The sequence below is a fragment of the Haliotis rubra genome, unplaced genomic scaffold (assembly GCF_003918875.1).
Source record: "Haliotis rubra isolate DU_JTF1 unplaced genomic scaffold, ASM391887v1 Scf374, whole genome shotgun sequence".
In the NCBI taxonomy this organism is placed as follows: domain Eukaryota; kingdom Metazoa; phylum Mollusca; class Gastropoda; order Lepetellida; family Haliotidae; genus Haliotis; species Haliotis rubra.
The window spans coordinates 871,514-882,489 of NW_025767051.1; positions in this window are offsets into that span (position 1 = coordinate 871,514).

Consider the following 10,976-nt stretch of genomic DNA (forward strand, 5'->3'; position numbering starts at 1 on the left):
TCAAGACCAGCTACAGGTCTAACATATTCTGCTACAGTTTCTTCTCCTGCTCCTTCTGTTAAAAAAGATGCAACTGTTTCAACTTCTTGTCAGACGGTGATATCGTGGATACATGACGCCCAGCTAACCTGTGATGACACGACTCGATCATCAGAAGACCAGGCTTAGGAGACCCAACAAAGTCCAGGGGCGGATACAGCTTTTAGAGAAAGGGGAGTTGGGGGATGGGTGCACAGATAATTTTCATCCGTTTTCACGAGAGTCTAAATGGTCATTTAATAAACTTTCAGGACATAAAAAGGGGGGAGGGGGTGCGCACCCCTGCATCCTCCACCCCCTCTGGATCCGCCTATGAGGTCGAACATTAGATATTGATATTACTCCAGATACGTAGAGTGTTGCTATTCTCACTGGTAAAGAAAGGAGAAAGTTGAGAAGAAAGACCAGAGCCCTTCAACAGTTAGAAGATCCTCCTCTTATAACACCTCCTGTGGCGGTTCAGAATCTTTTCGAACTACTTGATATGGAGATCTCTCCTTCACAAACAGGAAGTAGGAGTGGAGCTGCAACGCGCTCACGATCTCCAGTTGAAACTCCCTGAACATTTTGTTTATGAAATTAAAACAATAAGGCTCCTGATTTTAACGATATGCAATTCATATCTCAAGACTCACCACAGGCTTTTAGTCTACAAGAGACATCCCTGAAAAGCACAGATACATTTGACTTGTGTCAGTACAATTCATTTAATTCATTCTCACCTCCAAGCGATAAAGCCACTGGCGGCGCTTCTATTCTCGTGAGATAGGATGTTATCCATAGCCCGGTGCCTCTTAAAAGCCATCCTCAGGCTGTTGCTGTGCGACTTACTTTACAGATAACCTTTACGCTTTGGTCTTTGTATATTTCTCCTTCTTTCGGTCCTATCTTCAGGATCTATTCGACCTGCTCCCGAAACCCTGTATCATGGGTGACCGTAACGGACATAACCCTTGTGAGGAAGTTCCGAAACTAACAATAAAGGTAAACTCCTTGAGGATTTTATTTTAAATAATAATTTATGCCTATTTAATGATAGATCAGTCACATATTTACTTCCTGGTACTGGCATATATTCTGTTCTTGGTTCCGGGTCGTTTCACCCCAAGTAGTTACACCCGGTTTGTTTCATCCCAATTCAAGACTAGGTCAATTCATCCCATATTAGCTGTTGTTTCACCCCTAATCAAGAATTGTTTCACCCAACTAATTGAGTATACATGGAGAATGGTATAAGTCTCATATCATCACGCTTACAACTTTGACTCTAACCACCCTCTCAGAACTACAACCGCCTTAATCTCTACCCTCACCCGCCGTGCTGTCAATCTATCCTCTGCCTTAACCGAACCCGAGCTCCAACACCTTCGCCACGCACGTTTTCACCCAACTTAGCAATTACCCCACTAAACATGTTGACCGAGTCCTCAAATCCACCCTCAACCCACCACTAACAAGCCCGAATCTGCACTCATCCGCATCTCACTACCATACAAAGGCAAAATGTCACATCACATCAGTCGTTTATTAAAGCAGCATGCAGCCATTGACACCTACTTCACGACCGCCACACCAGTCAAAACCAACATCACTTGGGACACCGTCAAAACACTAGCAAACCCTCAACATGATTACACTACAAGAAACTTGACAAGCATTACACATAAAACGACACCGCCCAAAACTTAACAGGGACCAGGGCTATTTCATCCCATCAGCTTACCATCACTTATCCAAACCTAATTAACTCAATCTCTGGCTTCTCTAACTAATCGCCTCGCCTATTAGCCACCCCACTGATATCCTATTCATCATGCTGTTATCTCATGTATATTTATGATATCTTATGATATCTTATGCAGGGCTCCAGATAAGGGCCGTATCGGCGTATGTACGGATAAAAAATATGCACGATACGGTAGGAAATAATTTAGAAAACGTAGCAGATACGCACCACAGCAATGGTGTGCGGTCTTAGAATCATTAACAGACGTATTTATCTGAAAAAAAGTATTGTTTTATTGTTTATTGATCTGTTTACACAAGAGTAGCAATGTTGTGGCGCACATATGAAACTAAACACAAGATTACTGATAGTCCATTAGCTTCAATTCAGTACTCTAAATGTACACTTAAGGTTTTCCAGTACTCAATATTGAACAAATAAGGAGTACGTACTCCTGATGTTGAAAAATTATCTGGAGCCCTGCTTATGATATCTTATTATCTTGTTGTATCATCCATTGTCTTTGTTAGCCCTCATGTACCCTGTATATATCCTGCTGTACTCACTCACTACTTCATGCTTGAAAACGGTACAAGCAGCCATACCGGAACGTCGCTATTGTACAAGATTCTAAGATTTTGGTGTAAGCTACACGTAGTTGACAAAAATAGACTTATCAATGTAATTTCAAATTGATCTCTTAAATTTAGAACTTCGTGTAATAACAAACAGTCTTTTACTATTTCCCAATCTGAATTTCAGAAAGCAAAGTTTTGTTTATTAATGTTGGATCATCACGAATGGCTTACTTGATTATGGAACGATAGAGGCCAGCCACATGGAAATAAACTTTGTACATACCGTCTAATATAGCATAATCTCAGTACTGAGCCAGCAGTGTTACCATGGATCAACATCAAAGTAGTAGTAGTAATTGCTGTGTGGGACCCTCCCCTTACAGGTAGAGTTAGGAAGGTTTGCTCGTCCCAAGGTTGCTTAGAAGAGAGAATTTGTCACTGCTGTAATACAAACAGTGTAGAGGACGAAGTTCATTTTCTCGTCGTTTGCCGGTTATATTCAGACCTAAACAGATAACATTTACATACCAAAATAAAATGAAATTCATTTTCAATAAAGTTATCTTTACATACAAAACATAATCTATTTGATCTGGGTTGATTAATATATCCACGGGTTTCAACTTGGAGGCGATGTGAAGAATATCTGAATTTAGCAAGGGCCGATCGGAATTTTGAAATTGATAAATCTTTTATGTAAAATTCAACACCAAATGAGATTTTAAAACAAGAATAAAGTAAACATTTAGGACTATTTACAAGCTATGTGTGCCATTCTTGTTCATAACTTGCTCTTAGTCTAAAAACAAACTCTGATATGACTTTATCGACATTACATAAATTTTGCTGCTGTTCCCACATAAAGCCAAATCCAAAAGAGTAAACAATATTCTTAATTTTTTATGCCAATTTGTTTTACCATTTACAGAGTCTAAAACTAACATGTTATAACATTTCTTTACAAATCTGGAATCGGGCATTTTGCATATTTTACACCAATATTTAACAACAAAAAATTTCAAGAGACTCGGTTTTGAGCAATGTCAAGTTCGTCTGACAGCTTGCAGAGGACTTGCTTACTGTAGGAGTTATATCAGACGACGTTTTTGCCATGGACGCATAATTTTCCTTGATCTCAGATCTTAAGACAAGCTTTTTTGCATCAGAGAAACTAATGTTTTGAGTAAATTTGACCTTTTTGATCTCCATATGCTGTTTCCAGATTTGACAGTGAGTGAGTGCCTGCGCAGTTGGTACATTTCTTAAAGGTACTCTCACAATTTTCTGTTGTATGTGTCTATTTTTTCTCACCACAGTGAGCACACACAACGTGCAAGTACGAACACCATGGCCAAACTTCTGGCATTTAAAACACCTCAGAGGATTTGGTATGTATGTGTCAACAGTAATGTTACAGTATCCTGCCTTTATTGATCTGGGAGCATTGGGAGAAGAAAATGAAAACAGGTAAGTGTTCGTCTGAATGGTTTCCTGTTTTTTTCGTGTTGTAAATCGCTTAACGTAAGTGACCCCTTGATCGTTCATTTCTGAAACAATGTCAAGTTTGGACATGTCAGTGAACAATTGATCTCGGTCTCTAACGATTCCTTTGATGGTGTTAAGTGATCTATGAGGAGAGACTGATACCGGAATGCCGACGAATGTTTCAGTAGACATCAGATTAGTTGCCTGTTGCCTTTTGCTGCACTCAATGAGCAATGACCCTGAATGCAAAAGTTAGCGTTACCCAGCACCCACCACGAGGAGGTGGCTCTTCACGGGTGCCGAAACTGGTTAGAATGTGAGGTATGTCTATTACTATGCTGATGACAAACTGGTGACAAACTGATGACAAACTGGTGACAAACTGACGACAAACGGATGACAAACTGGTGACAAACTGATGACAAACTGGTGACAAACTGACGACAAACGGATGACAAACTGATGACAAACGGTTGACAAACTGGTGACAAACGGATGACACACTGATGACAAACTGGTGACAAACTGACGACCAACAGATGACAGACTGGTGACAAACGGATCACAAACTGATGTCAAAGTGACGACAAGCGGATCACAAACTGTGACAAGCGGATGACAAACTGGTGACAAACGGATGACAAACGGATGACAAACTGATGACAAACGGATGTCAAACTGACGACCAACGGATGACAGACTGGTGACAAACGGATGACAAACTGACACCTTGTAAGAATGAATGAGTGCATATAAGCGAGAAATATCGTAATCGATGCAGTTACACATGCAATACAATTATGGCAAAATTAGCATGATATTATATAATTATATATAAATACATGTACTCTGTGAATCCCTCGGTATGAGTGTGTGTGTGTGTGTGTACTTATAGTGAAGTCACAATGTAAATCATTAACAATGTATATTGATTACATTTCCCGTCACCAAAAGTAAATGAAACGTTCGTAAAATTGTCAGTTGTCTCCCTTAGCTGTTTGATTTGTATGCACTTTAGAATATACAGTGCTAAAGATTACCACATAGTATCATGTGTCATAACTTGTAATAATACTTGGTAAAAACTTGTTATACAAATGACATGAAGTAATAAAGTGCACTTCGTGTTCAACTGCACCTACATTCAAATTCGAGTCACAATGTATAACATTAACAATAATATAATCATTATGTTTCCAATCACCCAAAGTAAGTGAAGCGTTCGTAAAATTGTCAGTTGTCTCCCTTAGCCTTTAACATTCATCTGTGTGATCTGGGTGCACTCAAGAATATACAGTGCTAAAGCTTATCACATAGTATTATCTGCCATAACTTTCTTAAATTTGTCTACATTACATAAATTTATTGTACAAATACTGTAGATGCAATGAACTTTAAGTCATTATGTAAGTGTGGGGCAATTAGCCAGGAGGCTGAGAGACAGTCAGGGGAGAGAGTAAAGGAGCCGAGTTAGGAGGTAAGCCAATCAGTCCAATCCATCTTGACACATCTATCTTTCCAACTAGATTCATAACTAAGGGAACTAACCCTGGTAAACTCATCTTCCAGGGCCGTCGACGAAAGGGGCGGGGGAACCGGAAGGGTCATGCTCTGACTGTCAGAGTCGGAGCCTGGCGAGAGGTGGGGTGGGTGTGGGGGTGTGGATGGGCCTCCATGTGTTCTACGGTCGGTTTACCATAAGCTTCCTGGTTGAGTCTTCTCTGAAGGTCCATTTCTCGTCCATGCCTCTGTTCCTTGACCGCCAACCCGGCACCAAGGGCAGTAGAATTGGCATCATCAATGTCTACTGGAACCTGTACAGAGACGCAGGGAGAAACCAACATGCTCACATTAAACAAAATGGTCCAAGACAAACGCAAGCAACTACAGCAAAAAGACCGACAAAAGTACCAGTTACTGTTTTGTATCCTTTCAAGAATAATTCTAAATTCAGCATAAGCTTTGTCAAGCATTCAACTCTAAAATTCTGTCAATCTTCATCAAACATTTTGAATGATTTGCAGAAAGTGAACGACTTAGAATTTAACCCACAGAATAAATTTCATCCAAATCAGCCCTGACCACACATGACAAACATTGAGTGTCAGAATCCAACCGATTATAGTGACTCTTCACTTTCATCTGTCCTTGCCATCCTAGAAAGATACAAATGCTGGTATATTATGCATGTATACAAAGTAATCTACTTACTAAAGTAGAATATTTACAATGAGAGGCTTAAGATTTACAAAAGGCATCATCCATACAAGATTTAGATGTCTTCTTGACATGTTGAAGTTAAATACAATTGGAATGACACAGGAGAAATTTCTTAAATTCACTTAAAAACAATAGTGTGAGCATCTTTAGTAATCATAGCAAATGAAAATAGAAACAATTTCAAAAAGTTAGTTGGACAAATTTAAAAGTTAACAGCCTGCAGCCTAGCCTCAAGTCCAGCCAAGTAATATTTCTGCTGGGCAAATATACATTTTCAGCTGGAAGGCTAACTACCTTCCAGTGGCAGATCCAGAGGGGGGATTCAGGGGGTTCGAACCCCACCTACCCCTTTTGAAAATGACTTAAGATCACATTGAAGATTCTTTTTGTGTGTTGGCGGAGCCAATGGGGTTCAAACCCCATGAACCCCCTCCTTTCAAAATTCCTGGATCCGCCCATGCCTCCGTAAAATTTTTACAGTTTTCAAAACAGAAGGATGTAATTGCATTGTAGAGGTTGCTGAGTTGGACACAGACTTAGTTTAGGGTTGAGGAATGCAGCGACATAATGTGTACAAGACTGGACATGAATTGTTACGAACATTCAAGGGTTAATGCTATTAATACCACAGGGACATTGGAAGATCAAATCAAATCAAATCAATACATATACATATACATGTACAATACAAAACAATACAAACTTCTGTCAAGACTTATTTATTCCAAAAATATGAAAATGTAAATGACACTGTAATATCTTACACAACACTCGAATTGGGGTGAATCGGTAAAATTAGGTAATACAATTTAAATATGACACCCATAAATATTGGAAGAAATAACTTGTAACATAATGTAAGGGAGGCAACTCAAATTTCCTGATTGACAAAACCCTAGAGTATTTATATCACGTCTATGTGTATATACTCATTATGGAACTCATATTTCCCAAAGATAGAAGAACAGAGTATCATGCCAGCATCGTACATCTTGAAGTAGAGACAGTTATTTACATGACATACAGATGATTATACAACCATGGAGAGAGTTGGTTGGCGAAGCGCCCATCTTATCTTCATGCCTCTAAAATAATCATAGGCCACAGTGAAAGAAGGGATTTGAACAATATTTGGCTATTTCCAGCAGGTCTAGCAAGGATCATGGGGAAGTAGAAAATTAGCAACCTTGTAATCGCTGAGTGAAGTGGTACCGGTATGTTCACATAGAAAATATTCACAGGTCTTATTCATCACATAAATGTCTAGCATGCATTATTTCGTATACAGCTAATGTAGGATATAACTTGTAAATAATGGGCACATTTCAGCAAATTTGGAAATTTCCGGACATTCTAGAATCGTTGTCAAGAACTCAAACATCTAAAAGCAGGTGGTGGGGAACATACCAAGGTAAATATTCAAACAGAGCATACATGAGAATAGAAAGCATCCTTTCTCACGACTCCACTGGGCACCAATGTGAGCCAATCAGCTGACCATGATGCCATATATGGCCATGCCATGAACTACCTCTCTGAGGGTTACCGCCTACACTTTTCCAGACTATAACTGGTGCTGTGACCAGAGTTGGTGTTGAGGACTGTGTGCCGTTTCCACTGATACTCTGGACTTTCAAACAACATACTGCGGAGTTCGTCTGATGTTCGGGAGTTGATAAAGTCACTTTTAAGTTATACAGTCGCAGTGATTATTAATATGAACCAAAACCCAAAGATCCAATACATGCAACTAGTAGGACATATCAACCATTTAACCCCTTAGCTACATTCCAAACTAGATGGAACCATTGAAATACATCTTTGTAGATTAACCTAGCAGTATCCCACTTTATGACGGCCACAATGAAACATATCATTTGGGGATGTGAAATGATTGGAAATATGCTACGATTTAAACTTGAGCAGATCATTGATAATGACTAGTTGTGCAGAATACCCGACCGGTGTAACCTTGACATTGGTACTTTGATGAGTGACCAGGAAACTGTCATCAGAATCAGCTGTGTTTTAATTGTGTCTGGGCATGGCAGGGTGCAAGTTTAGATCCCAACTTATTGTGATGTAACACATACCGTTGAGGTGGCAATGACTTGCTGGCAAGTTCTTTCATGTCCATGTCTGGTTTCCGGTCTGCCTTAATTGCTTCGATCTATAAAAACTTCATTATGTGCTGTGATCCTCTGGTACAGATCTGGAGGATATATTCACATATTACACATCAGATACAAGTTGTATCACCAATATAACTCAAACAATGTTATATCAACAGTGAGCAGGGGTGACACAATATAACACACAATTGTACAAATTCCACAAGGTTGTTCTCACACACAACATGGCTGGGTGAAGTCATCACCTTGCACCACAGTAAATACAGTTGGTGGTAACCTACCCTGGCCCTAACATAACTAACCCTAAGAATCGGAAAGGGGTGTTGGATCGGAAAGGGGATCCAAGGGCTAAGGATACAGTTGGTGGTAACCTACCCTGGCCATGACATAACTAACCCTAAGGATCGGAAAGGGTGTTGGATCTGAAAGGGGATCCAAGGGCTAAGTATACAGTTGGTGGTAACCTACCCTGACCCTGACATAACTAACCCTAAAGATCGGAAAGGGGTGTTGGATCGGAAAGGGGATCCAAGGGCTAAGGATACAGTTGGTGGTAACCTACCCTGGCCATGACATAACTAACCCTAAGGATCGGAAAGGGTGTTGGATCTGAAAGGGGATCCAAGGGCTAAGTATACAGTTGGTGGTAACCTACCCTGACCCTGACATAACTAACCCTAAGGATCGGAAAGGGGTGTTGGATCGGAAAGGGGATCCAAGGGCTAAGGATACAGTTAGGTGAGTGAGTTAATATTAAACGTCACCATCGGCAATATTTCAGCCATATGGCGACGAGAACATTTTACAATGAAATGGAATATGTGTATACTATAAAGCCTGTCATCGAACGACAGTAAAACAACTAGAATATCACAATCAGATTTAATACTAGTGTGGAAGGTTAAAACTAATAGCACTATAAGAACAATACAAGATAAAAGCAGGCCATAGATCGCCAACAACTGAAGGTCGATCACCATACTAGGGACCATGGGGACTTACAGTGCCTTTGCTACCTGCATGGACCCTAGCTGGATTTACACCATCCCTTCAGCCATTGGCGACAGAAGAGAAATCTAGCCATAAATTAAAAACACACTTATTCTACGATTAAAAAGCAGGTACACTTAGATTGACTAAATGTTTGGGGACTTACGTACCCTCTCAGGAGGACAATAATTTTACGCTACTTCAACCCCCTTTGAGGGTACAGCCACTAACAATCGAAGTTGATAATTCCATGTAATTTGATAATACCTACTTGGGTGTCCCAGTTCTATTGCATCAGATCACGGATGTAGGTTCTAATGTTAGCTTTGTAATCAGAGTATGGAATCAGAAGTGGTGTCACAGATTTGTTGAGTGCTGCCTTAGCAGCAAAATCGGCATTGTGTTCCCAGAAATGCCAACGTGGCTGGGTAACCAACAGAAGACGACGTCGTAATGGCCAGTAGCAAGATCATTATATAATTCAATAATTTCGATTAAAAATGGATGTTTGCAAGAAAGATTTTTGATAGCCTGAAGGCAAGAAAGACAATCGGAAAAGATTATGTATTGTTAATATTTAGGGTGTTTCTTGATATATTTTAAGGCTGTAAATATTGCGTTAGCTTCTGCTGTGAAAATAGAGCTGTTATCAGGGAATCTAAAAGATATTGTTTTGGAGCCAATGGCAGTGCCACAAGCTATTGCGCCACCATCCTTAGACCCATCTGTAAATAAGGATTTGTATGTATTATATTTATTTCTTAATTGAATAAGTTCTTGTTTATACTGTAATTCCTTAGTTTCTGACTTTTTTAAATGTGGTTAATGTGGTTATTATGTGGCGAAAGTTTCACCCAGTTTATTTGCAATATCTGATTTATCGGTAAGGAATTGATCGCCATGTTTAAGATGATGGACACTAGATTTAGTACCTTTACCTTTAATGTTCTGGACCATGTTCCCATACCTTGGACATGGGCATTTTGGATGCATAATTTTGCCAAGATTGGCGTTTATTCTGTTTAAATGTACGCCGCGCTTTAGCATTTAAAATTTTAAATTTATTTAAACTGTGCACCATAGGATGGCGACGGAAATAATGTTCAGCTTTTTTCCTTGCCTTCCTAGTCTGCTTGCATTCATCGTTGAACCATGGTTTCCTTATATATGGAACCGCAGAGGGCTTTGGTATACACTCGTCAGCTATGATATTCAGTTCATAAGAAAAGTATTTTATAGGATCAGGAACATCAATAAAAAAATCAGGTTTAAGTTTCGCAGAACAGAGAGTTTCATATAAAGGCCAGTTAGCCTTTTTAAATTTTCATCTTGATCATGGAAAATGAATGATATGCATTGGACTGACGTAAACTGAAATTATCTGTCTGCTTTAGATATGTTTCTTGCAGACAGAATGCTGATGGATTAAAGTCCTGGACCAATAGTAGTAAGTCGTTAAAGTTGGTCTTCAGTCCTCGACAATTCCACTGTATAATATTGTTTAGGTAAGCTATCTTTTGGGAATGAATGATCTACCCCGTACCTTCTTAGAGGGCGATATGCTATGCGCATGTAGCTGGATGTTTTCAGCCACATCCATTCTTTCCAGAGATCCAAACTTATTAAATAGTTGGATCTGATTATCTGACCCCTTTGAAATTCTATCACTTTGCTGTCCTTTCGAAGATTCAGTTTTTGGTTTGGTTTTCTTCATATTTCTGTGAGACTTTTGGGGTTTTTGTGCTGGTGATTGATTCTGGGTGATTGACGATGATTGGTCTTATGGTCGAGTCTATATGTCAGAAA